The following is a 27941-nucleotide window of genomic DNA, read 5'->3' as shown; positions in this document are numbered from 1 at the left end:
TTTAAAGTAATCTTTATGAATGGGTACCAAATAGTAAGCATCTTTGATATCTATGCTTGCCATGTAGTATCCCTTGGAGATCAGTTGTCTGGCAGTGACAAATGGCTTCATTTTTGAAATGTTGATACTCAACAGACTGATTAAGTGACGTCAGATCAATAATAATGCGACATCCACCATCTTTTTTTGGTTTTGAGAAAAATATTTGATACAAATTCTTGCGGCTCGTGTGTGGTCATTTCTATGATGCCTTTAGCCACGAGCCGATCAAGTTCAGCTTGTCCTTCTACCTTCTCAACTGCCGAGGGAAGGAACACCCTTTGGGGCATGTGCTGAACTGGCGGTTCTACGCCTGGTTTGAACTCAATTTTGTATCCACTAATACTGTTGAGTATAAACTTATTGTTAGTAAGGGAGCACCAAACATGCTTGAAGAACCTCAAACGTCCCCCTGTTAATACTACACCCTTTGTCTGTGTATGTTGACAGGAACCAGACCCACCTACCTCCATGTTCACTTGTGGGGTCGTTTTCGGTGGGTCTGGCCCAAGGTTGTCCGTGTTGGTGCTGCGGTGGGGCGGCGCATCTTCCCACGGCTCCGCCCTGGGCCCCGCTCTAAAAAAGAGCTCTGGGGGTAGTGGGAGGCGGTCACCAGGCTTTCACCAGCTCGGTACCTGCTGGTGGCTGCCGAGGCGTGCGGCCAACTGGGTGTCTTCGCCCTGCTCGGTCCTGGCCCTGCCCTCATGAGGCCTACTGGTTTTGCCGCCTCTTCCAACTCCTTCAGCCTTTTGGCCAGATCCGCACCAAATAGCAGCGCCTGTCGTTCGGGCGCTGGAGCTTTACAGAGGCCGGCATATGTTGGGTTGAGGGCAGGCCTGATGTTGTCCCGCCGTAGGTTGTTTAGCTCATACGTGGTGCTGCACATCAGTGCGAGGGCATCCTGCTGGGGTATGGTCAGGTCTTCATCCCCTACGGACCGAGCAAAGGCGGTGACGGCTGCTGAGTGGAGCTTCAGGACTCGCTGCATTTTGACTTCCTGAGCCCTGATTTGCTGCCCCAGCTGGTTCCAGATCTGCCCATTGACCGTCTTGACCCTCAGCGCCTCGCAATTTTCTGGCGCGATGTAATTGTCAAGGGCCTGCTGGACAGCCTTGTCCTGCAGCGGGTTGTTGGACAGCCTGTTTATAGTGGCCGCCATTCTGGGTGGCAACACCATCCCAGTTGTTGGGGGCGCCGCATATCGGCCCACTACACCCAGTAGCTCTTCTTCCGGCACGCCCGGCATTCTGACGGTATCCTCCGCCTGCCCTTGGGATAGGCCAGCCCAGTCCTGGCCTCCCTTACTGCCCTCGAACATAGAGGGTACAGAAGGGTGTGGAGAGGAGGAGGCCAAAGCCCGTCCTCCTGGGAGATGCCGCATCTCCTCGTTTATCATGCGCTCGAGGAGCTGCCTCATGCAGCTGATCCGAGCGTCTCCCCTTTTCGGTGGGGGAGAGTGTTCCCATTCCTCCGATTCATCGGAGGACACCGGCCGGTCGGTTTTATGTGTCGCCTTCCTCCCTGTGCGGGGCGTTGAAATCTGCAGCACTGGGGGCGGCTCGGTGTCGGGTGAGCGGGAGCGTTGAAAAGGCTCCTCCGCTGCGAGAGGCTGCCGTCCCGCTATGGACCCGTCCTCGGGTGGAGTAGGGCAGGCAGTCCTCCTGGCTGGTCGCTTGCGAGAGGCCATTATTCTCTCTAGAGCGACTCTGTAACAAAAAAGGCACTTACCTGAGGTCTCGTCTTTATGCTGCAGCTGGAGAGCCTGGCTCCAGCTGCTGCCGCTGTTGCACTGCTGACGTAATGCCGCGCCTGCGCGCTGGGTGGGTTCTTCACGTAGTCACTCACGTGACTCCGAAGTAAAATGTATGAGTGATGTATGTATAAGTTACCTATGATTTTTGTTTGTGTGTGTTTGTCTGAGTCTATATGCCAGTGATGTAGCTACAAGCAAGATTTCAATAGTAGGGCACTTCACCTTACTTGAGCATATGACATTAAAATCGGATTGGCTTGACTTGAGATAGACTAGAAGTTAAAGCGCATTTCACTTTCCATATATATGTTGCTGCATTATTCCGACAGGGACATTACTGATGTAAGTCTAGCTATTCCCTTTAGGAGACTTTACATAATTCTGTTCCTGAGGGATGTTGCAAGCATATGAACATATGAATGAGGAGCAAAAGTGGGACATTCATCCCTTGAGCTTGCTCCACCATTTAATGAGATTATGGCTGGTCTAATGCTCATATGAACTCTGCATTCCTGTCTCCCAATGACAACCTTCACTCAAAAGGACACAACATGCTGGTTCAGGTTGCATCCGTGGAGAACATGGATGGGTGACATTTTGGGTGAGGACCCATCACCTTTTCTAATTAATTATCTCCCTGCCTGACAAACAGAGATAGCAGTGAGAACAAATAAACATGGATTTAATTCTTGAGGAACATTGAAAGACTTTGCATCATTTTGTGGAAGTGAATTACAAATACCAATGACCTCTAAGAGAAAAAAAAAACGGTCTCATATCTGTCGACCTTTATTTGGGCCCTTATTTTTAAATGGAGCCCCTGATGCTAGATTTGCCCACATTGCAGAAATATATTTTCCTTTTCCACTTTGAGAGAGGCCCTCGTGATCTTAAATGTTTCATTCTATCTGTTTTGAACTTTTTTTTAAACTCCAGTGGATAAAACCCCCACCTGCCCTGTCATCCATCACCAGGTGACCTGGCCATTTAAGATATCAGTCAGGTAGACCACAAGAATCGGTAATGTTAAAGCAATGTACAAACATGAATCATTTTAAAATTATATATCAAAAAATAATTTTCAAGGGGTGGAGGGGATGGTTGACAAGTGGGGGTTAATGTTTATCTATTGCTTTACAATTGTTTACTTATGTTTGGTTATTTCATATATGAAGTTTGTATGTGTATAATAGTTGTATGTATATATATGTCTGTAGGTATTATGGGAAATTGCCTGGGGTGGTAGTATTATTAATTAATTGATTTTTAAATATGGTAGAAGTGTTGGGGAAAAGGGGTGAGATTTAATAAGTTATTCTTCTTCTCACTCCTTTTCGAGCTTCTACAGACACAGAGTTGGACATTGGAAATTTGCTTTTTGTTCTTTTCATTGCTTGTAAATATTGATTGTAATGTCCAATTGTTTGATAATTTCGATTTTGTTACTATTAATGTCTTTAATGTCTTTACTTGTTCGGAATAAATAAAATTTAAAAAAAAAAATTTAAAAAAAATTACACTTCAATATTTTTGTTTCGCAATAATCTTGTCGTTTTAAGTTGGTTTTCATACTCTGCTTCACAAACAAGTTATTGTAACAATTTGCAGGAACAATCTGACCACCTTGAGTGTTCATTTATTTTCTCTCAAAGATCGCCTTTTAGTCAATATCATACGGTGGTGCCATTTATCCATTCCACATTCAATCAATGGAATTAATCAGTCAGTAAGTAACATATCAGAATCCACAGGGAACGGTACAGCACAAGAAAAGGCCCTTTGGCAAACAATGCCTGTGTCGGACAAGGATAAGCACATTCACCACCTTATCTGTATGAAAATAAAAATACATCTATCTCTAAACAGGAGAGCTGGAGGGGAATCACCTGCAAATTCCTTTGATGTAAAGGTGCATGTAGAAGTTTTGGAAACGTATAGACTGACATAAATGCAAAGTGAACTGCAAATGAACTGCAAATTGAAATGGACCTGTTTCTTGAGTCAAGAAATTCCAAGTTTGTACGTTTTCTCTGTGACCGCATGGGTTTTCCTTGGGTGCTCCTGTTTCCTCTAACACTCCACAGACATACAGGTTTGTAGGTTAATTGGCATCAGTATAAAGATTGTAAATGATTCCTAGTGTGGAGGATGGTGCTAGTGTATCGGGACCAATGGTCAGTGTGAACTTGGTATGCTGGAGGGCCTGTTTCCATGCTGTATCTCAAAATCAAACTAAATTAAATGTGCTTAATTCTACAATCTGACAACACATAAAATATAGTGCAACTGCGATTGATGTGGTAAAACAAGTATAACACAGTATATGGATGCATTGGAATATAACAATATAGTTCATTGTTCAATTTTACAGTATACCATTTTAGGCAGCACAATGGCACAGCTCATAGAGCTGCTGTCCCACAGCGCCAGCCAACCTGGTTCAATCCTGACCTCGGGAGCTGTATGTGTGGAATTTACATTCTCCCTGTGATCGCATTAGTTTCCTTCGGGTGCTCCAGTTTCCTCCCATGCCCCAAAGACGTATGGGTTTGCATGTTGATTGGGCTTGGTAAATTGCCACTAGTGTGTTGAGTGTGGATGAGAAAGTGGAATTATGTAGAACTAGTGTGAACGGGCAGACCTAGCGTGATGATTGCCATGGACTCCATGGGCTCAATGGCCTGCTTCAATGGTGTATCTTTCAATGCAATTAGTTTCAGCTCACTCAATTAAAACAATTCCTGGGATGTCAGGACTGTCTTATGAAGAAAGACTGGATAGACTTGGTTTATACTCTCTAGAATTTAGGAGATTGAGAGGGGATCTTATAGAAACTTACAAAATTCTTAAGGGGTTGGACAGGCTATATGCAGGAAGATTGCTCCCAATGTTGGGGAAGTCCAGGACAAGGGGTCACAGCTTAAGGATAAGAGGGAAATCCTTTAAAACCGAGATGAGGAGAACTTTTTTCACACAGAGAGTGGTGAATCTCTGGAACTCTCTGCCGCAGAGGGTAGTTGAGCCAGTTCATTGGCTATATTTAAGAGGGAGTTAGATGTGGCCCTTGTGGCTAAGGGGATCAGGGGGTATGGAGAGAAGGCAGGTACGGGATACTGAGTTGGATGATCAGCCATGATCATATTGAATGGCGGTGCAGGCTCGAAGGGCCGAATGGCCTACTGCACCTAATTTCTATGTTTCTATGTCTATGTTTCTAACTCTCACAATAATATTGTGGTACATTGGTGCAGCTAGTAGAACTCTTGTCTCATTGCAGAGATCTGGGCGCATACTGACCCCTATGATATTTGGGCCAAGTTTGCTCATTCTCCTTGTGTAATGGGGTGCTCCAGTTTTCTTCCATATCCCAAAGACTTACAACTAGGCAGAATATGTGGCCATTGTCAAATGTCCCTACAATGCGGGCGAATGATACAATCTTGGGATTGGGAGATGATGGAATGTCAGGAGAATAAAATGGGATTCGTGCAAAAGGCAGCACAGTGGCGCAGTGGCAGAGTTACTGCGTTACAGCTCCAGAGAACTGCGTTCAATCTGACTACGAGAGCTGTCTGTACAGAGTTAGCACATTCTCACATGCACAAAGGGTTCCGACCTGAAACATCATCCAATCCATGTTCTCCAGAGATATAGCCTGACCCGCAAGGTAATTCCAGCATTTTGTGTCTATCTTATGTATAAAGCAGCATGTTATTAAAAAGTTATTGTTATTAAAAAGTATGTGTCCATCATGGAGCTGCGGTTTGCGGAGCTCCCAACGCGGGCGGCGCTGATGGACAGCGCGGGGTCCTGCGACTCTGCCCGGCTCAGCCTGCGGACTCAGGAGCTGCAGACTCCGGCAGCGGGAGGCGGTTGATCGGGAGATCGGAGGAGGATGCTCACCGTCGGGGTTCGGCGTCGGCGTTCCACCAGCCCGGCGTGAGGGCCTGAACATCGGGCCACCCGGGGCGGCGACTTCGGGTGCTCGGAAGGCCCCGACCACGGATGAACACGGAGGGGATGCTGGCTGGACTATGGTGCCATCCTCACCTTGGTGCCATTTGTGTTATGTTGTGTCGTGGACTTTCTGTGTTTGTGCTTTTTTTTTTAAATTCAATTTCAATTTTATTTTTAATAGGTTTTATAATTTATTTATATATATATTTATATATTTATTTTTTTTGTGATTTTTTTTTATGATACTGCCTGTAAGGGAAATTCATTTTGTTGTCTCAAATTGAGACAATGACAATGAATTTGAATACAATACAATACAATCATTGGCAGTAATGGATATAGAATTCTGGTGAAGCTTCTTCACAGAATAAAATGATTTATTATCCCTCTACTGTATCAATCAGAACAAGAGGAACATGGTCACACAAATCCCTGCCCTGTGAAGAATCATTGAGGAGGTGAAGAATGATAACTTGCCGCCCGCCCTAACCTTCACAGACTTCAAGAAGGTGTTTGACTCGATTCATCGATGCAAAATGATGAGGATTTTGAAGGCTTGCGGTATCCCTCCTCGTCTCCTGAGAGCCATTGAGAATATGCAGTTGGGCACCAGGGCCATGGTGTCACCCCGGATGACGAGAGCAAAGTGTTCGAGATCCTCGCGGGGGTCTTACAGGGAAGCACGCTGGCACCCTTTCTCTTCGTCATTGTCCTTGATCATCATTCCATGAGGCAGGTGCTCAAGGGACATGAGGACCTCAGCTTCACGATCACCCCAAGGCGTTCGAGAAGAATTGGGCCAGACAACTTGTCAGACCTCGACTTCGCTGATGACATCGTCCTGCTGTCATGCCAGATTAGGGAGGCACAGGGGCTGCTGGGCAGGGTCGAGAAGTAGTGCACGAAAGCGGGCCTCCAGCTCAATGCCAAGAAGACGGAGTACATGGCGTTCAACGTTGGTGACCATGAGCCTCTCAAGACCAGTGGCGGTGCATCTCTTAAGAAAGTGGAGGACTTCAAGTACCTAGGAGCGAGGATGCAGAGCTCGGAGAATTACATCAATGTCTGGAAAGTGCTCGCATGACAGCCCACAATAACATGGGGGAAAATATGGATGTCTCGGATGTCCAAGGGTCTCAAACTGAGATTCTTCCATGCAACTGTAGAGACCATATTATTGTATAGGTGTAGGGCATGGACTCTCACTCAAGAACTGTCCAAGTCTCTCAATGTTACCAACACCCAAATGCTCAGAAAAGTTCAAAATGTCAGCTGGGGGGGACCACATCACCTTTGAAAATAAATATTCATTTTTTATCCTCGTGCTTTTTACAAAAAATAAATGAATGCATAACACCATTGTTATAATCACCTAAAAAGCATTGTGCAATTGGGAAGGCTGCTCTAGTAGAAAATTTCTGTATGAACCTAATTACATGGGTGTCACTCTGAGAGGCAGTCGCCTTAAGACTTGTTATTACTTTCTTTTATGCTGCTCAGGTGAACATTAGTGTTGTCAAGGAAGATCATGTTGAGGAATATAAAAGTAATGTGCCAGTGTCATGTTGCTGCACTTTCCCCATTTCCCTTGACTTCTTTCATTTTGTGATGTCTGTGTTTGAACGATCACAACAGCTGGGCCTCTGCAGTTCTCCAGGGTAGAGAATTTCAAAGGTTTATCCTCTTGAGTGAAGAAAGTTTCTGGATTTTCCTCATCTCAGTCCTAAACAGCCTATCCCTTTTCATGAAATTAAACTATGACTTCTAATTCTAGATTCCCCAGCCAGAGGAAATACTTTCCCTGTATCTCTCCAGTTAGGAAATTGTGTTACAACTGTATAAAACTTTAGTTAGGCACAATTGGAGTATGATATATAATTCTGGCCGCCACATGATAAGGAGGAGGTGATGAATGATGAACAAGGTGCAGATAAGGTTCACTAGGTGGTTGCTTGGTTTGTAGTGTATTAGCTAAAAGGAGAGGTTGGACAAACATACATTATTTTTGCTGGAGCATTGGATGATGAGGATCAAAGGATATAAAGTTATGAGAGACAAAGCTAGGTAGATACTCAGAATCTTTTTCCCAGGGTGGAAATGTTAAATACCAGAAGGAACAGGTCTAAGGTGAGAGGGGAAAAGTTTAAAGGAGAGAAACAAACAGCAAAGTTACAAAATTTTGAGATTTTAAAAATCAAGTCTGCAATTTATCCCATCAGATAAAGCGTAAAAAGAAGTTTAATTTGACACCTAATTCACTTTCATATCTCAAGTACTTAAAAAGTTATGGCAATTTTCATACTCAGAAATTAGCATCTTGTTCCCTATTGATTTTCTATGGACATAACAAAAAAGATGTGATCTGGACAGTCAAAAGCCCATAACCTTCTTAAAAATTAAGAGAACTGAACGAAATTTCCAGTTATCATAGATTGAAGCATTCTGAAACAAATATAAAATAATCTTACTTGGATGACCTGAAATTAAAGCATATAATTAGTTAATTACCCAATTGTAGCTAATTTCAAACTTCAATTACTAGATCTAAACTTCTATCCATTGCTTAATAAATGATTAACATTTTTTAATAGCCTAAGTGTCCAAATAATATTCACAAATAATTCACAATAAAACATGATTTTTAAATCTCATTTACATTAATTTATAGGCCAAATGGAAGGAATTTAGTGTTCAATTGCTGTAAATTAAAGTCCATTTAAATCCAGTGGGATCCTGTGAACGCGCTGGTTTAGAACGTTCACATTGCGGTAGATTTGTGCCCTCAAATGCCCAGAAAAATACTGCGGGATATAATGGGCCCAAAATTAGCTACTCGCAACATTAAACTTTGTATAAAGGGATCTTAAGAAGCCATTTTTTGATGTAAAAATAAACAGCCTACCTTCTGTTGCCTGCTGTATGAGATCCAGCCGGTTGCCGGCAGTCGGGGGTTTAGAGGTTAATTTTTAAACTACTATAACCATTAGATAAAGCCCTTAAAAGTAATAATAGCTAAAGCGATGGAATCTTCCAGCGATTTTTCGTTAATAATTAACTAGGCTGAACATCCTCGATTTGAACAGCCTAGGGGAAATTGTGTTTTAAACCCGCCCCCCCTCTAAACGGCGCCAAATTCGCACACACCCGCAGATTTTCAGCGACGCTTCATGCACGCTTTGCAACATACCTAAAACAAGGCAAGTATTTTTTACCCAAAGTCAGTAGATGCCTGGAACATGCTGCCAGGAGACGTGGGAGAAGAAGATAAGATAGCAATGTTTAAGAAGCATGAACAGGCAGGGAATAGAGGGATACGGACCATGTACAAGCAGATAGGATTAGTTACATTTGCATTATTATCAGCGTAGACAGACTGGGCAGAGGATCTCTGTGCTTGATTTGTACTATTCTTTTTCTTGTGTCCTTCACCACAAAGTAAGTCCTTTAATGGCATTGGGAATGTGTAGAGTAGACTGGCTCAAGAGCTTACCCCTTCGACTTTCCACTGCAGTTTTCCCACCACTGAGATCGATGATAGACATAAATGCTGGAGAAACTCAGCGGGTGAGGCAGCATCAGTGGAGCGAAGGAAATAGGCACCTTTTCGGGCTGAAACCCTGCCTATTTCCTTCGCTCCACAGATGCTGCCTTACCCGCTGAGTTTCTCCAGCATTTTTGTCTACCATCGATTTTCCAGCATCTGCAGTTCCTTCTTAAACACTGAAATCGATGACTTGCTATGTGTGCATCCACACTATACATGGAATTTCTTTGTTCTCTCCATGCACGACTTAGAATTCTCATGTACTCCATGCTAGCCACAATTAATCTAGCAGCCAATTTGTTACTAGAATTTATGTTGAAGAGCATATTTTTCGCTCTGAACTAGTAAAGGCTGCATTACAATTTGGTATCATTGCAGACATTGTAGATCCAAAACCTGTACTATGGCTATCTACCACATTGAAGTCCCTTGGACTATCTTTAATCGGACTTTACTGGAGTTTATCTTGAACCAAACTGTATTCAAGTTAATCCCTTTATCATGTATCTATACACTGTGGATAGCTCGAGTGTAATCATTTTTTATCATTCCGCTGACTGGTTAGCACACAACAAAAGCAAGCCACTGTACCTCGGTACACGTGTCAATAAATTAAATTCAAACACAAAAAAAACTGAAACTCGTTAAAAAACTTGTCAATTGGCTGCCCACATCACAGATTGACACTCACAAGGTTTCTGGTGGAGACGTCATTGATTGCTTTACTATCCTTTCACTTAAAATGGCAAACGTATGATTTCCTAATGATCATTGGTGTTTTCAGTATAATTTCCCAGAGGAACAAACATTTCATTTGAGCTCTGTTCTATTTTCTAAGGTTTTGTCAATCAAAGTAGAGTCTCCCACATCCTAATTTTCACTGAAGATTGACACAAAATGCTGGAGCAACTCAGTGGGACAGGCAGAGAGATGGAATGGGTGACGAGTCGACCTGAAACATCACCCATTCCTTCTGTACAGAGATGCTGCCTGTCTCGCTGAGTTGCTCCAGCATTTTGTGTCTATTTTCAATGTAAACCAACCAATGGAGTTTCTTCCTAATTTTCACTACCATCACAGGACCTTATTTTTTAGCCACGATTTCCGTAGTTCATTTATAAGTGGAAGAGAATCATCTAAGGGGCATTATCAAACACAATCAATAAGCAGATGGTCGTGATGTTGTGAAGTTCCCATAGAAAACTTACAAAATTCTTAAGGGGTTTCTACAGGCTAGATGTAAGGAAGATTCATTCCGGTGACTGGTTAGCTCCCCTCCATTGAGTCTGTCCAAAAAAAGCGCTGTCTGTGGAAGGCGCTCAGCATCGCCAAAAACTAAACTGACTGCTCTCACCCCAACCATGGACTGTTTACCCTCCTACCATCCGGGAGGCGCTACAGGTCTCTTCGTTGCCGAAACACAGGTTGAGGAAACAGCATTTCATTTCTTGTTCCGGTTTTGTCAATCAAAGTAGAGTCCTAATTTCACTGACTCACACAAAATGCGTACCTCAGTGACAGGCAGAGATGGAATGGGTGACGAGTCGACCTGACCCCCCATTCCCCCCCCAGAGATGCCCCCCCCCGCTGACACTTAGCATTTTGTGTCTATTTTCATTAAAAATCGTTTGCTATTCGCTACTTCCAGGGAGATGCTAAATGCATTTCGCTGTCTCTGTACTGTACACTGACAATGACAATTAAAATTGAATCTGAATCTGAATCTGAATCTGAATCTGATTGTTCCTGATGTTGGGGAAGTCCAGGACAAGGGGTCACAGTTTAAGGATAAAGGGGAAATCTTTTAGGACTGAGATGAGAAAAACATTTTTCATACAGAGAGTGGTGAATCTCTGGACCTCTCTGCCACAGAGGGTAGTTGCGGCCAGTTCATTGGCTATATTTAAGAGGGAGTTAGATGTGGCCCTTGTGGCTAAAGGGATCAGGGGGTATGGAGAGAAGGCAGGTACGGGATATTGAGTTGGATGATCAGCGATGATCATATTGAATGGCGGTGCAGACTCGAAGGGCATAATGGCCTACTCCTGCACCTATTTTCTATATTTCTATGTTTCTATGCTGGTTCCCTGCTGGTAACGTGGTTTTATAAATATCAACCATATCAACCTCTGTTAATTCTGGTCAAATTGTAAATGCCAGGACACTAAAATTGAGTAAAAGCTTCTGGGCTGTTAGGCCATTTGGTCAATTTAAATGTGCCTTCTGCAGAAATGGGACAAGCTGCAGAATGGTGCCCGCTTGTCTGGAGCCTAGATAAGAGTTGCAGGGAAAGAATGGAACATCTGCAGATTCTTACAATTAGGGTTAAATTGCATGAAAAGGATTGGGTGAATGCAAACCAGACATACACATTGTAAATAATGTTGCAAGCTTTACTTTGCTAGATGTTGATTGGGTTAAGCGTTGAGCCTGGTCTGGGTTTTTTGAATATCTGGGCAAATGTTGCTATGTTTGCTTCCTTCCAGAAGCTTTGTTTGAATACAATGTATTGGTTACTGTATTATTGACTTAGGGAAATGTCTATCATACACTGTGTTGGTCGATATCTGTTATTGGACTGTAAAGAGACCACCCCCATATAGTTCAGCCCTCGAGGTTCGGGGACCTATAAATGTCCGCTCCCACGAGGTCCGATGTCGATCTTCTGGAAGAACGCTTAGGACTGCGTGACCTTTTGGAGTGTCTCTGCTTGTACGAGGCTAGGAGGGCTTGGACAAGCAGATACAAGGATCGAACCTGCGGTGGTTAGGTATAGTAGTGGGGAACTGTTATTGTGTTTTTCCAAAATAAAGTTTAGATGTGCAAGTGCTTGACTCGGTATGTTATTGACTGAAACTGGACTAGTAGCTTATAACGTGCTATTTACACCTCAACCAATATTTGGAATAGAATCTCAGAGAGATTCAACAAATTTGTCTGACACAACCTGTTATTTTGGATTTGGTTTATATTTGCCGACTCCAACCACTTGAATAGTTTTAACATTTCTTTCATCACAGATGACAGTGTTAATCATTATCTTTTCAAAAAGAATCATTCTTGGAATCACATTACTATTCTCTTGTGGCTCATAGGCACCATCAGGTATTGATCAGAATGCCCATGACTTCCATTTACAGTTATTTTGTTCTTCTTGCTTTTATTTAAGTCACACTTGGCGCTTAGTGAAAGGGCAAATTCCTATGTTTTTTTGTTGGGGAAACTACGCGTTGTTAAAGTTGTTTAATGTCAAAATGGGTTTGCTTGTTTGAAGGTGGAAAGTATTAAGGCATGATATTGTATGCATATTAATCTTACCTAATTAACTTTTGGCCATTGGGTCATTGTTTTACACAGCACAGTTACAGATCCACCAAGAATTTAGCTACCGCCAAGCATGTATTTTCACAAATTCATTATGCTTAGCCATTTATTTCTATTCTCCACACATTCCCATCTACTTGCCCAGATCATGTCATCTCACCCATACACTAGGGGGCAACTTACAGTGACCAATTAACTTACCAACCAGCGTCTAGTTTTGATGTTGGAGGAAAATGGAACTCACGCGGACACTTGGGGAACATGCAAGGTCCAAACAGGGAGCAGCATTCCTTTGGATTCAACTTGGGTTGCTGGAGCTGTGGGGCAATGTCTTGACTAGCTATGCCATTTGCCCACCTCTTGTATCATCCCATGAGTTCTTGGTCAGGAAATCGTAACAGGATCATGGGAGTGATTCAAGGTGGTGAGTGTGTTGTTGAATTCTCAAGTACCCTAGAAATGTTTGTTAACATATTTACAACCATGAGAGGCAGCACAGTGGCGGTAGAGTTTCTGCCTTACAGGGCCAGAGACACGGGTTCGATCCTGACTATGGGTGCTGTCTTTATGGAGTTAATACTTTCTCCCTGTGACCGTGTCGGTTTTCTCCAGATGCTCTGGTTTTCTCTAATATTCCAGAGATTTACAGGTTTGTAAATTAATTGGCTTCGGCAAGAATTGTAAATTGTAAATTGTCCCTAGTGTGTAGGATAGTGCTCGTCTGCGCGGACTCGTTGGGCCAAACGGCCTGTTTCCGCGCTGTATCTCTAAACTAAACTAAAACTAAACACAGCGAAAACCTGCATTATGTAATTGACTTTCTTTGCAAAAATGTCATGTTACAAGTTCTTTGCATTATTGTACTTTAGGCCAATGCATTCTAATCCTGTTATTCTAATTGCTGCACTTCCTCAAAAACGCCTTTGATCTTGGGCCGGAAAATGGAATAAATCTTTGGGTCCCATATCCGAAGATGGATGTTCTAGTGTTGGAGAGGGTCCAGAGGAGGTTTACAAGACTGACCCCGGGGACGACTGGGTTAACATATGACGAGCGTTTCAAGTCTCTGCGCCTGTACACGCTGGAGTTTAGAAGGATTCAAGATTCAAGATTCAAGATTCAAGAAATGTTATTGCCATGTCAACAAGTTGATAGGAATGTGTCTTGGTTCGCTCTCAGACAGACACAATATAGTACAATACAACCACCACATACACCACAATAAATAATACAGACAATACCGTACGGAGGATAATATATACAGGAAGGACAGTCCCCAGCAGAGTCATATTAAGCGTAAGTGCAAGTGCAAAAGAAAGTGCAAAGTGATTGGTGCAAATTCAAATATCTGATGGCTTGGAGGTAGGTGCTGTCTCTGAAGCGAGATGTTTTACATTTAATGCTTCTATATCTCCTTCCTGATGGGAGGAGATTAAAGAGGTAATGTGCCGGGTGAAAGTGATCTGCTATGATTTTCCTGGCCTTTCTGGTGAGTCTAGTTGAGTAAAGTGATGTCACTGAGGGAAGTCTGTTGCAACCGATGATCTTAGAAGCTCGGCGCACTATTCACTCCAGCCGAGTCTTATCCTGCGAGGTTGTGTGACCATACCAGATAAGCATAGAGAATGTGAGTATGCTTTCTATGGTAGACCTATAGAAGTGGGTCATGGCTAGTAGACCGATGAGGGGATATCCCATTGAAACCTAAAGTATAATGAAAGGCCTGGAGTGCAGAGGATCTTTCCAGTTGTGCGAGAGTCTCGGATCAGAGAGCACAGCCTCAGAATAAAAGGATATACCTTTAGAATAGAGATGAGGAGGTATTCCTTTAGCCACTGGGTGGTGAATCTGTGGAATTCATTGCCACAGACGGCAGTGGAGTCTCAGACATTGGGTATTTTTAAAGTGGAGATTGACAGGTACTTACATAGTAAGGGTGTCAAAGGTTATAGTGAAAAGACAGGAGAATGGGGTTGAGAGGGAAAAATAGAACACCCATGATCAAATGGTGGACCAGATTCGATGGGCCAAATGGCTTATTTCTGCTCATCTTATGATGTGATTATGATAAACACAAGACACAATAAAATGAAAACTAAAGGTTGAAGTTGGCTATTCTGTCCCTCAAGCTTACACTGCTGTTCAGTGGATCATAGCCGACTTTCTTGATTATTGCGGGTGTCAGGGGTTATGGGGAGAAGGCTGGAGAATGGGGTAAGGAGAGGAGAGAGAAATCAGCCATGATTGAATGACAGAGTGGACTTACTAGCCTCATTCTGCTCCTATCACTTATGACATTATGACTGTTCTACCCCAAACGTGAGAATCCTGCCCTCTGCACAAATTGCTAAATTGCTTTAAATTCAGAAATCAATTTGTCTCAGTGTCGAAAATAATCAAGTGCCCAAAATACTCTAATTCTATGTTAATCATGGAAGAACATCTGCTGCCTGTGAATCAGAGCCTTCAAGTGATAGTTTGCCAACTGAGATCAGTTCACAATGTTACCACCTGAAATTGCAGACCTCAATATGCTGCTCACACTTTAAACCATTTCGCCGACACGCAAAATGCTGCAAGTCGACACAATTGGCACTATTTGTCCGTGTGGCCAATACCACGCTAGGGGCTGAGTTTAAGGAGACTTATACAACTGAAAGTAATGTATAAAGAGCTGACCTTCATAACGATAGGAAAGTCTAATGAGGAGGTAATTTCATATATGATGATGACAAGTTTGGGACTTGAACCATTAGATCGGCACGGTGGCGCAGCGGTAGTTGCTAACTTACAACGCTTGCAGCACCGGAGGCCCGGGTTCGATCCCGACTGCACGTGCTGTCTGTACAGAGTTTGTACGTTCTCCCCGTGACATCGTGGGTTTTCTCCGAGACCTTCGGTTACCTCCCATACTCCAAAGATGTACAGGTTTGTAGATTAATTGACGGTGTATGTGACTACTGCCCCTAGTGTGTGTAGGATAGTGTTAATAACCATATAACCATATAACTATATAACAATTACAGCACGGAAACAGGCCATCTCGGCCCTACAAGTCCGTGCTGAACAACTTTTTTCCCTTAGTCCCACCTGCCTGCACTCATACCATAACCCTCCATTCCCTTCTCATCCATATGCCTATCCAATTTATTTTTAAATGATATGAACCTGCCGACACCAATTCCACTGGAAGCTCATTCCACACCGCTACCACTCTCTGAGTAAAGAAGTTCCCCCTCATGTTACCCCTAAACTTCTGTCCCTTAATTCTGAAGTCATGTCCTCTTGTTTGAATCTTCCCTATTCTCAAAGGGAAAAGCTTATCCACATCAACTCTGTCTATCCCTCTCATCATTTTAAAGACCTCTATCAAGTCCCCCCTTAACCTTCTGCGCTCCAGAGAATAAAGACCTAACTTATTCAACCTATCTCTGTAACTTAGTTGTTGTAACCCAGGCAACATTCTAGTAAATCTCCTCTGTACTCTCTCTATTTTGTTGACATCCTTCCTATAATTGGGCGACCAAAATTGTACACCGTACTGCAGATTTGGTCTCAACAATGCCTTGTACAATTTTAACATTACATCCCAACTTCTATACTCAATGCTCAATGTGCGGGGATCACTGGTCGGCTGAAGAACCTGTTTCCACGCTGTATCTCTGAACTAAACTAAACTAAATTAACTCTGTTTTGCTTTCCACAGACGCAATCTCACCCGTGGAGTTTTTCCAAAATGTTCTGTTTTTATTTCAGTTTTCCAGCATCTGCAAATTTGTTTTTTCTTTTCTTTCATGGCTTTGGCATTTCGACAGATCTCTGCGGAACAATACATTTTTTTAGAGATACAGCACGGAAACTGGTCCTTTGGCCCATGGAGTCCACGCCAACCTGTTAACCTGTTAATCGATCACCGGCTTAACACTCCCCTGTGTGTCTGGGTCCTGGACTTTCTCACCGCCAGGCCCCAGGTAGTCTAGATGGGAAGACATACATCGAACACCTTCACCCAGAACACAGGGTTGCATCCTCAGCCCTCTACTTTACTCCCTGTACACACATGACTGTGTGGCCAGGTTCAGCTCCAACTCCATAATCAACTTTGCTGATGACACGGTGGTGGTGGGCCTGATCTCCGATAACAATGAGAAGGCCTACCGGGAGGAGGTGGCTGATCTGGCACTCTGGTGTCAGGACAACAGCCTCCTCTTGAATGTCACAAAAACTAAGGAGCTGTTTGTGGACTTTAGAAGGGCACAACATCCGAGGACGTACACGCCACTGGGGATAAATGGGACTACTGTGGATAGGGTGAGCAGCTTTAAATACCTAGGAGTCCACATCGCAGAGGATCTGACATGGACCCGCTGCCACACTCGTGAGTAAGGCAAGGCAGCGCCTTTATCACCTCAGGCAGCTGAGGAAATTCAGAGTCTCTCTGAGGATCCTTCAGTGCTTCTACTCTGGGGCTGGAGAAAGCATCTTGTCCGGGAACATCACAATCTGGTTTGGGAACAGCTCTGCCCAGGACAGGAAGGCTCTGCAGAGAGTAGTACGTTCGGCCGAATGCACTATGGGAACTACACTCGCCCCCCTGCAGGAACTATACATCAGAAGGTGCAGACCCAGAGCCAGCAGCATTATGGGGGACCCCTTCCACCCCAGCAACAGACTGTTCCAGCTGCTACTGTCAGGCAAACTCCTCCGCTGTCATGCTGTGATAACAGAGAGGATGAGACGGCGTTTCTTCCCACAGGCCATCAGGACTGTAAACTCGTATCTCACCAGGGACTAATTTATTGAGTTGTGTCTATTTAAAATTGTTTTTTCTTTTCTAACATGGAAATACTGATTCTGTTCTATTCTGTTCTGTAGTTTTTGCACAATCCGCAGGCATTGCCACTTTAATTTCACTGCACATCTTGTACGTGTATGTGACAAATAAAGTTGACATTACTTGACTTGACACTAGTTCTTTGTTCTCTGATTTTCTCCTCCAGTCTCTACAGTTTTGCGGAGGCCAATTAACCTACAAACCTACACGTCTTTGGGATATGTGAAGAAAACAAAGTACCTGGGGGAAAGCCACGTGGTCACAGGGAGAACGTGAAAACTCCACACAGACAGTACCCGAGGTCAGGATTGAACCCGGATATCAGGGCGCTGTCAGGCAGCAGCTCTACCTGCTGCACCACAGTGCCGCCCACTCAAGATGAACTATCTTGAATGATTTCAGAATTTTTGCTCCCTCTTCTCCATTTGAAACTTTGCTAGATCAAATCAAACTACATTCAAGCATTGAGTTACATCACCCCACTAAAATTAAACTCAGATGTACGTCTACATAAATATTGATTGAAAAATTCCATGCAAGAATTGCAAAAACCTTTTTTGAGATTCCACAGAAAACTGAACCTCACAAGTCAGGGTTAAACTATTTGAAAATTGAATATTCTGACGACTTTGTTTTGAGTCTGTAGTTTGAATGATAGGGACTAATCGCATAGGAATTCCTTGCTGTCAAATAAATATTGTACTGTTGCCATTCCATGGATATATGTGGAGTAATGATAGGATGATCTATCCATACTGTGTAGTTTAGTTTTTAAATTAGTTTGGAGATATAATTTACTGGTTTTGGATACATGCGTTCACTTAATACATTGTATTACGTCAAAGTCACATTTACACTTTTAAGAAGTTCACGTCCAGCCGATAGAGACCATAATGTTCTCTCTCAACTTGAACCAATTGCATTTTTACAATTGCAGGGCACAATAATTGTCTTCACAGGTAACAATTTAAACTGTACGATCTAACTCCCAGCAGTGACCTTAATTTAAATCCCATACTCATGTAAATGGTGCCTTGTTTATTCTCTGCATGACCATAATAAGTCATAGAGTCATAGAGTCATAGTCATAGAGTAATTACAGTGTGGAAACAGGCACTTTGGCCCAACTTGCCCACACCGGCCAACATGTCCCAGCTACACTAGTCCCACCTACCTGTGGCTTATCCATATCTCTCCAAACCTGTCCTATCCATGTACCTGTTTAACCATTTCTTAAACGTTGGGATCTTAAACGTTTGGATAGTCCCAGACTCAACTACCTGAGAAGCTTGTTCCATACATCCACCACCCTTTGTGTGAAAAAGTTACCCCTCAGATTCCTATTAAATCGTCTCCTTCACCTTGAACCTAGTTCCTCTGTTCCTCGATTCCCCTACTCTGGGCAACAGATGCTGCCCGATCTACCTGATCTATTCCTCTCATGATTTTATACATGTATTTCTTTACATGTTATCAAGAATGTTTTCACCAATTGTCCACTTAGCTTTAATCATTTTCCTCACTTCCTCTTTAGCTTTTTCTCTTTGCTGTTGAAAACTTCATTTTTTTTCTATTAATTGAAATAATTCCTGTTACTTGTTTATCCACCTTGGTTTAGAGTAGAATGGAGTCATGCACTGAAATAACTGATGTTACTCTTTGAAGTACTGTGTCAGCTGCATGACACCTGCATTATTTACTAAGTTGTTTGTCAAGAATAATACGCTCGCATTGGCTGATGATTGCAAAAAGCTTACTTAGTTATCTCCAGAGACAGCAGCTGTGTAATACATTAAAATTGTATGAATAACTTCTATTTGAATATGCCCCTTGCCAAGTGAATTGGAATGCAATTGAACGCAAAATGACTAGGTTGTCCGACTGCTGAAAATGTTTCAACCTTTCTGTGATTCAAGGTTTTATATTAGTTGTTGGCATTGTGCATTTTGTTTCATATGAAATAATATAACCATATAACAATTACAGCACGGAAACAGGCCATCTCGGCCCTACAAGTCCATGCCGAACAAATTTTTTTTTCCCCTTAGTCCCACCTGCCTGCACTCGTACCATAACCCTCCATTCCCTTCTCATCCATATGCCTATCCAATTTATTTTTAAATGATACCAATGAACCTGCCTCCACCACTTCCACTGGGAGCTCATTCCACACCGCCACCACTCTCTGCGTAAAGAAGTTCCCCCTCATATTACCCCTAAACTTCTGTCCCTTAATTCTGAAGTCATGTCCTCTTGTTTGAATCTTCCCTATTCTCAAAGGGAAAAGCTTGTCCACATCATCCCTCTCATCATTTTAAAGACCTCTATCAGGTCCCCCCTTAACCTTCTGCGCTCTAGAGAATAAAGACCTAACTTATTCAACCTATCTCTGTAACTTAGTTGTTGAAACCCAGGCAACATTCTAGTAAATCTCCTCTGTACTCTCTCTATTTTGTTGACTGTATGAAATAATGTTTATCATAAAATTGAAGGAATTTCACCAATGAGGGAATTGGGATACAGAACAGTAAGGGAGGAGAGGAAATCATCTAATGCTCTATTTCACCAAAAGAAAAAATAAATATAGATTTTATCTTTAACACACGTACACACACACATAACACACATGCAGACACACACACACACAGTTTTAATATTATATATATATATATATATATGCGCACACATATTTATATGTGAATATACATATATATATATATGTGTGTGTGTGTGTGTGTGTGTGTGTGTGTGTGTGTGTGTGTTAACGGTAAAATATAGTTATTTTTTTCTCTGAGTGAAATTGACCATTAATATATATACATACATTTATAAATATCAGTTAGCAATAGTATCATTTACGGTCTGCAAACATTGTATTACATTGAATGGCAGTGCTGGCTCAAAGGGCTGAATGACCTACTCCTGCACCTAATGTCTATTTCTATTGCCTATTGCCTATTGTCTATTGTCTATAGAAGGCACATGCCTCTTTTTAAAACGTTCACGACAAGCTGGGAAAGACCTTTATTTTCTCCCAGAACTTAAAAGTCACCTTTGAATCTGAAGAAGAGTCCCAGCCCAAAACATCACCTATCCGTGCTCTCCAGAGGTCCTGCCTGACCCGTTGAGTTACTCCAGCACTTTGTGTTCTTTTTTTTGCTTGATAGGTCTCATAGACATAGCTTCACACAGCATACAGGTAGTCCATATGGAAAAGCTCATCACACCAACATCTTCAGCTGGGTGATGGCCATTAAAACAGTTGAGCATGAATATCTTAATATTCATAAATTCTTGCTATATCAAACATCTTGCAATTCCAAACTTGTCATTGTGGCTCCTCTCTGTAAATCAAAATATTTCACACACGGCACCTTTTTGATGATTACATGTTTATCTAATGTGTGTTTAGTTTGCTAACTATCTATCTCATTGAACCCAATGGTTCCAAGCAAAATGACATTTGCTTTCATTGTTCTTAATCCAACGCCGATAATGAAATGGAAAAGTATTTGAATTAAAACACTGAAAATTACTTGTTGCTTGGTTGTGTCTGGGGAGATGCAAGAAAAACATAATCTTTCTAGTTGAGTCAGCATAATTGAATTGTTTCATTCATCTGATGTGGATTTTCCTGTTAGTGACTGGCCAGTTTTATCATTGCTGCTGTTCTGTGGCATTCCAGATATCACTGGTTAAAAACAAATGCATGTGTATGGTGTAATTGAGGAAAAGGACATTGGGTGAAATGTCAAAGAGTGAGCAGTTGCAGCATTGTTCTCATCGGTTGCCGTACACTCAGATTGGCGGGAAAGTATGATCGCTTTGGGGTTGTGTGGGGGAGGTGTAAGGTTGTGCAGTAGAGGGTTGGGGTTGAGAAGGGAAGGCCTGGGTTTGAGTGGGAGTGGAGCATAGTTGAGTGGGAGATGTGAGGGGGTGGGGGGTGAGTGGGAGAGACATGGGGTGACTAGGAGAAGCGAGCAGTTGAGTGGGAGAGGTATGAGGTGAGTAGGGGTGGCACGTGGTTGAATGGGAGTGACCTGGGGTTGAGCAGGAGAGATGTGTGGTTCAGTGGGAAAGGTGTGGGATTGAGTGAGAGAGACATGGGGTGACGAGGAGAAGTGAACAGTTGAGTGAGAAAGGCATGTGGTTGAGTGGAAAAGGCCTGGGGTTGAGTAGGAGAGGTGTTTTGTTGAGTCAGAGGGGCATGGGATTCAGTTGGAGAGGCAATTTGTGTTTTTGTGATTTTGTGTTTACCCACATGAAAAATTATAGAACCAGGGAAATTAGCTATTTTGTATTTTTTATTTTAAAAGCTTATCATTGGCATTAAGCCATTTTAATGCAGTCATCTCAGTTCTATAATTCATCCAGTATGTCCCAACCATTCCCTGCCCTCAAATTTGGAACAAAATCATGGCTTCTTATTCCAATATTGAGTCATATGGCCAATTTGAAATGCTGGCATCTAACCTCATACCTGGAATTGAATTGAATTACTGGATCTGAGCATTGAGTTTGGCAGAGGCCAGGTTACACAAATGGAGAACTAGCTGGGAAATAATCACAGCAGGAGCTTATTTCAACATGTTTTAACTTTGCTGTGATTTACCCCTTTGGTGTTCCAGTACATGGATCAATCCTCATCACATTACTATTAAGGCTGACATTTAAAAATATATTCTATTCAGCAGTATTTTGAGGGGAAATTTCATCTGTGTGTTTTGTGTTTGCTTTATTCTGTTATGAAGGGGAAACAAATTGAGAATAGCACTGACTGGGGTTGCCTTTTAATGCCGTTGAGTGTATCTTACTGAACGGTATATCAAGATTGAAGTCATTGTTAAAATAGACACATTTTTCTATTTACAAATCTGATTAATGATGTGCACACATTCATTACTGAGAATTGTAATGTAGTTCTTTAAATTTCAATGCTCAGTTCATAATCCCACTTCATCTTACTGTGTGCACAATGGCAGCAACTGTAAAACATACGGATTGAATACGGATTGAATTACATGGTACAATATCATAAAGATATTACAGTCTGAAGAAGAGTCCCGACCTGAAACGTCACCAATCCATGTTCTCCAGGATTTGCTGTTTGATCCACTAAATTACTCAAGCATTTTGTGTTTTCCTTCTCGAAGAGATATATAAATTCAGCAATGTGTATGGAACACAGTTAATAATAATAATAATAATAAATTTTATTTATGGGCGCCTTTCAAGAGTCTCAAGGACACCTTACAAAAATTTAGCAGGTAGAGGAAAAACATGTAAAGGGAATGAAATAAATAGTAGAGACATGACTAGTACACAAAGTAAAGACAGAATTCAATACAAAACACAATATGAGGCAATGAAACAGATGAAAAGGGAGGGGGACGTGGGGCTAAGGATAGGCAGAGATGAAGAGATGGGTTTTGAGTCTGGACTGGAAGATGGTGAGGGACACGGAATTGCGGATCAGTTGGGGGAGGGAGTTCCAGAGCCTGGGAGCTGCCCTGGAGAAGGCTCTCCCCACAGTTAGCCTTCTGCAATTTTTACCGCAGCCTGGTTAAAGTGAAAAGAATGCTTGGATTGCTGTACCTTCATCGAAAATCTTGTGCTGTGTCACATTTCATCCAATGCCCAGGAGCATATTGTCTTGAAGTGTTTTATAGATAAATTGAATCTAATTATGTTTTATCTTAAAAAGGAAATGTTACGCTTGGTTTCACTCAGACTAACAAATCAAAGGGCCTTCGGTCAATTATGTCCCATTGCTGCAGAAAAGTGCAAGTTAATCCTTTATGAATGGGTGTTCATTCATGGGAAAAAGAATGTCGGCAAACCTAAACTTGGTAAAAGGGTCAACATATATCTCTAATGATGCATGCTTTAGATTGTCTTGGCTCAGTTATAGCAATTCACCAATGAAATTTGACATCTTTGGTAACAGGTGTCATTCCTGGTAATTTGATGCAAATTAAAGCTTACAAAAGTGGGAAATGCAGCACGCGGTGACTAAACTATTTAGAGGGTCAATTCACCCAAAATTAAGTGTTCGTTGAATCAAAAAGAGAAACGAAAACAAAAGAAACTTGTCAGCCCGTGAGTGTGAGGAACCACACACTCTCGAAAGATTTATTAGCTGACGATAATTGGAGTTTAACAACATGAGAAACTTTATACAAGGAAATAATTAATATACTGTATAGCAGTCCAGTGTTTCATAGAATGACCTGATAGAACTACAAGTCATGTTGCATTAGCAGAATCATTATGGTGCCTTTGTTCTATCAGAAATCCCGTCACTCTCCCTGTTCATTATTGATTTAATTGTGTCAAGATGGTGCTTCAAAGTTTTCAAAGTATTATTAGTGTCTGGCTAATCAAACGTGGGAGAAACAGCACAGAGCTTTTCACAGCTCAGCCACAACTATCAGACTTATGCAGCTGACTTGACTGCTCCTTCTGAATGATACAATCAAACTCTTGACATTTAAGATTTAGAGGGATATGGACAAAACACAAGCAAAAGGGACATTGAAACATAGAAAATAGGTGCAGGAGGAGGCCATTCGGCCCTTCGAGCCAGCACCGCCATTCATTGTGATCATGGCTGATCGTTCCCTATCAATAACCCGTGCCTGCCTTCTCCCCATATCCCTTGACTCCACTAGCCCCTAGAGCTCTATCTAACTCTCTCTTAAATCCATCCAGTGATTTGGCCTCCACTGCGCTCTGTGGCAGGGAATTCCATAAATTCACAACTCTCTGGGTGAAAAAGTTTGTTCTCACCTCAGTCTTAAATGAGACTGTGGCCCCTGGTTCTGGACACACCCAACATTGGGAACATTTTTCCTGCATCTAGCTTGTCCAGTCCTTTTATAATTTTATATGTTTCTATAAGATCCCCCCCTCATCCTTGTAAACTCCAGTGAATACAAGACTAGTCATTTCAATCTTTCCTCATACGACAGTCCCGCCATCCCAGGGATCAATCTCGTGAACCAACGCTGCACTGTTTCAATCACAAGGATGTCCTTCCTCAAATTAGGAGACCAAAACTGTACACAATACTCCAGATGTGGTCTCACCAGAGCCCTATACAACTGCACAAGATTGGACTACCTTAGATGGCATGAACAAGAGGGCCAATGATCCTGTTTCATGCCATATGACTTTATGACTCTAGCACAGAAAAAAATAACAGAGGAAAAACAAATACAATACAATGTCACAAAATGCAATCTTTATTGTATTTCTCATTGAAAATGTGACTATTCCAATTGCCATTTGCAGACACAATAACAAAGAGTGATAGTAGAAAATGCAAATCAAAAATATACATCCAAGTACAGAAAGAGCGAAGGGAATTGTGCAGATTTAAGGTTTTTATAGTCTCGGGATGTCCCAATATCTTGCCAGCAAAGTACTTTTGTACACATTGTTGAGCCAGTTGTCTTGGTTACCAGTGAAAATGTCATTATTTATCCTCAATAATGTTTCACTTAGATGAAGTAAATAGAGAATAGACTACCTTGCCTTTATCTGTTGAATTAAAGATCAGGAACATAGATCAGGAACAAGAACATGCAAACTTCACACATACAGCTCTCTAAGTTGCAAATGTCATCATCAAATATGGCAATGTCCTCTCATACTTCTCTCAATAACCAGGGATACATCCCATTTATCCCCCCCCCCCCCCCCCCCCCCCCCCCCCCCCCCCCCCCCCCCCCCCCCCCCCCCCCCCATTGATGCTCTTCAAGAGCCCCATCACCACCTCCTTCTTGATCTCAATCTGTCCTGGCATATTTGCATCCCCCCTCATTGATCTCACTGTCCTCCATATCCTTCTTCTTATTGCAAAGTACTCATTCAATATCTCGACTAAACCTTCTGACACCAAGTATAAATTCCCTTCTTTTATCCTTGAGCGGCCCTACCTCTCCCTGGCTAATAATTGCACGAGAGGCTTTGCCCCCGGCAATGTTGCCAGCGGGCAGCATTAGACCGTTTGACTTTGAGAAACCCCAGGGCCATTGGAATTGATTTCCAATCCCAATATATTTACTCCCTGAAGATTCATGGACCTCAGGTGCCTGAGATCAGCCCCATTTCCAACGTACCCCCCAACTCACACACCCTGCTAATGGACATATCATGTATTTATTCTTTGCAGATAGGCCCTCTGCCTTAGAGTGCCATTGAACGATGTGGGTTGAGGTCAAACAAGTAGGCAGCGCCGCAACATTCTCAAGGATAAGTTCATGAGTTCTAGGTGGAATTAGGCCATTCGGCCCATCAAGCCTACTCCACCATTCAATCATGGATGATGTATATTTCCCTCTCAACCTCATTCTCCTGCCTTCCCATAATCCCTGACACCAGTACTAATCAAGAATCTGTCAATCTCCACCTTAAGATCCATTGACACAGCTGTCCGTGACACTGACTAAAGAAATTCCTCCTCATCTCCTTTCTAAAGGTACGTCCTTTTTATTCTGAGATTAGGCCCCTGGTCGTAGATTCTCCCACAAGGATAAAGTGGAAATATATCCTCTTGCTTCCAATTACCATTTTGCGTGGATGAATTATAAAGCATGCGCTGGTCGTATCTTTTGTTTGAAACATAGTCCCTATAATTAGAACAATCCCAAACCAATAAATATCAGTGGAAAGATTCTCACTGCAATAATTGGCAATGGCATTTTGCACTGTAAATCTGCACTGAAGTAGGGCCTTCTCTTAACACGCAGATCACTTTTCTCCTAATCTCCCTCTGATGTAAATTAAAGGAAGATGAGCAATGTTTGAGTAACTAAAACAGCAGTGAGCTATCTGTGCCATACAATGTTGCAACTGAATTTGTCTAAGATGAATATTATAACATGTCCTTCATTTTTGTGCCTTCTTTTCTACAGCCTGTGAACATTGATTACAAGGCCATTATGTTGCAGTTCAGTTCACATCAGCAAATGGGCAAGGGATGTAATTGATTTTGCTTCAACTTTAGCTCCCTTGCACTACAAAAAGATTATGCAAACGATAATTTAATTTAAGAGATACGATTAGCTTTTTATCATATTGCGTTAACTCATTTAGCCCAGCACAGTCGTGGTGATTGATGATGCCGGGTAGGAATACATGGAAATAACCCAACGATATTAGAGTGGATCTGCCATAATATAATCATTCTTTTGTAGAATTTACAATGCCTCATGTATTAACATGCACAGAACTAATATCACAGGCCACGGAGAAAACTGAATTACCGGGAATCACTATAGGCAGAAAATGTTATGATGGTCAGATGGAATATGAGATTAAGCAGCCAAGTAAATCTAATGTAAGAATCCGACTGGGAATATTCCCAGAAATGTTTAGGAGTTTTGTGGGATCATTTTATAGGAGTGTTACAGGGCAGAGTACATACTAGTATGTACACAATACTAGGAGTGCAGGTACATACTTCATTGAAAGTGGCATCACATGAAGATTGTGAAATACAAAGAATTGCATTGAAACCCATCCATACTTGAGGACTTGCCAGCTGGTGAGTTATCGGAGTGGAGGCCAAAGGAGCACTGGGCTATTCCAGCAGGTTGGTTTTGGTCAGTGGTTTGCAATGAAGAGCAAGAACTCTGCCTGATCCACCAGTATCACTGACCATAGCCTGGAGCCACAGACACTATTGCTGTGATTCCAATGCCACGCAAAATTAGCCAGCGCTTAACATCAGTTTATCGGGAGGAGATCAGATGCAAGAATGTCCTTTTTTTAACAGGGGCTTTAGAAGTCAGCATCTGAGTGATCACACACAGTTGTGCATAAACGTTGCTACTCTGAAACCCTGTTTAGACAGGGCAATCAAATTTAGCCTGACTGCCCTCTACAGTGACATTCACTTTCTTTTGAATGGATCATGTTGTATGACAGGTTCATGCATTCTGCAATAGCACAGGAAAGGGAAAGGGTAAAATATAAGTGTTCAGATCAGATTTACCTTTGCGATCGGAGTTCAGATCAACTGATGGTGGCAATGTAAGAATTGCCATCAACAAAAGAGCTGGTACTGTTCAATTTGTTTTATTCATTTTGGGGATTTCGGCATTGGCAAGTCCAGTGTTTGATGCAGGCTCATAAATACCCCTCGGAGGCTGTGAGGAGCTCCCCCCCTTGAAGTCTTGTAGCCTGAGTGTCGAAGGCATCGTCATGTTTCCGTCAGGTGAAGTCTTTCAACATTTTATCTGATAATAAAATTGTCCTGGACAACACAGTGGCACAGGGTTGCTGCCATACAACGCCAGAGACCTGGATTTGATCCTGACTCGGGTGCTGTCTGTATTGAGTTTGTACGTTCTCCCCAGGACCCGCATGTGTTTTCTCCTGGAGTTACGGTTTCCTCCCACAATGCAAAGACGTACAGGTTTGTGGGTTAATCCCTCGTGTGTTTAGGGTAGCGTTGGTGTGCGGGGATTGCTGGTCGGTGAGGG

This window comes from Leucoraja erinacea, chromosome 9 (genome assembly GCF_028641065.1).
Source record: "Leucoraja erinacea ecotype New England chromosome 9, Leri_hhj_1, whole genome shotgun sequence".
In the NCBI taxonomy this organism is placed as follows: domain Eukaryota; kingdom Metazoa; phylum Chordata; class Chondrichthyes; order Rajiformes; family Rajidae; genus Leucoraja; species Leucoraja erinaceus.
Note: the sequence above shows the minus strand (reverse complement) of the source record.